The sequence below is a fragment of the Schistocerca americana genome, chromosome 1, assembly GCF_021461395.2.
Source record: "Schistocerca americana isolate TAMUIC-IGC-003095 chromosome 1, iqSchAmer2.1, whole genome shotgun sequence".
Lineage (NCBI taxonomy): Eukaryota > Metazoa > Arthropoda > Insecta > Orthoptera > Acrididae > Schistocerca > Schistocerca americana.
The window spans coordinates 962,666,555-962,668,283 of NC_060119.1; the positions used below are offsets into that span (position 1 = coordinate 962,666,555).

Sequence of the window (1,729 nt, forward strand, 5' to 3'; positions counted from 1 at the left end):
TTAGCACTGAGAAAATCTGTGATAGGTTTGAAATTTGTTGCAAATAAAATTTATCTACTACATAACAGAACAAAATGTCGTATATCTTTCTCCTACATGGAATGAAAGCACTACACATTCTGAATGATACCGTTATTGTCTCTTTTTCAACGAGTTGGAAGCATTTCGTTCGAGAAGGTATATCGCGGCGCTACCGGCGCCTGCTGGCATACGGGGCTTCTCCCGTCAACTGCCGAAAACGTTTCCTGTTTGGCGAGTCGGCTTCTGTCAGGATGAAGAATGAGCGCCGTCTTCCCGCATTATTGGCTCTTTGGGCTTAGCTCGAGAGCCGCTAGCAATTTTTCACGGTCTGTCGCTCGAAGAGAGGTAACGACTCCTCTGTAGGCTTACGTAGATCTCTAAACGCGTTAAAAGGTTTTACTGCGCCTTCATTACCCCGAGCATCTCCTGAGAGTAAATTTCGCAGTTCAAATATCTGTCACGCGATGAAAGATCAACCTAGAAAGTAGCTGATAGATCGTAGATTCTAGGATACCTGACTGAGAAGCCAAATCATTTATTCATGGAGCGAACATGATAAATCGTTCAATACTAGAGCAGCTAGCCACTATTACAACTACAGGATGTCGGAGACGTTTATCTTCGAACCAAAACGAAATGTTGAAGTTTCACTCATCATCGTCTTCGAGATCGTTACAAATGGAGTACTGGTTAAGTCGTGTAAAAATGGCGGATACAGTGCATTTCCTAAGATGCAATCTCAGCATTAGTTTGAACGAATGTAAGGACTTCTCCTTTTATATTTACTTTTGTAACGTGCACTGCAGAATTTAATGCAGATTCTATTTCAGAACGGCAACGGCCTTGCCGCAGTGGATACACTGGTTCCCGTGAGATCACCGAAGTTAAGCGCTGTCGGGCGTGGCCGGCACTTGGATGGGTGACCATCCAGGCCGCCATGCGCTATTGCCGTTTCTCGGGGTGCACTCAGCCTCGTGATGCCAATTGAGGAGCTACTCGACCGAACAGTAGCGTCTCCAGTCAAAGAAAACCATCTTAACGACCGGGAGAGCGGTGTGCTGACCACACGCCCCTCCTATCCGCATCCTCACCTGAGGATGACACGGCGGTCGGTTGGTCCCGATGGGCCACTTGTGGTTTGAAGACGGAGTATTTCAGAATAAGTGGTCTCAACGCATGCAGCATGAAAAGATGGGTTTCTGCTTTTGTGTGATTTACGCCATAAACACGTATCTAGAAGTATTGCTGCCATTCCAACTAAATTCTCTTTGTATAGTTGAAAGAGACACATATATTTAGGCGACAAAAGTCGTCGGATAGCGATGTGCTTATACACAGATGGCGGTAGCATCGCGTACACAAGGTATAAAAGGGCAATGTACTGGTGGAGCTGTCGTTTGTAATTAAGTGATTCATGTGAAACGGTTTTCGATGTAATTGCGACACCACGGCGGGAATTAATAGGCTCTGAATGGGAAATCGTAGTTGGAGCTAGACGCGTGGGACATTCCATTTCGGAAATCGTTAGGGAACTCAGTATTCCGGGATCCACAGTATCACGACTGAGACGAGAAGACCAGATGTCAGTTATTACCTCTCACCACGGACAACGCATTGGCCGACGGCCTTCACTTAACCACCGAGAGCAGCGGCGTCTGGGTGGAGTTGTCAGTGCTAACAGACAAGCAACACTGCGTGAAATAACCGA

General features: G+C 46.4%; 1 pseudogene; it reads left to right on the plus strand.

The window, feature by feature from the left end:
* The first annotated feature begins 854 nt into the window (after positions 1-854).
* LOC124556928 lies at positions 855-972 on the plus strand (annotated as a pseudogene).
* Positions 973-1,729: the final 757 nt, after the last annotated feature.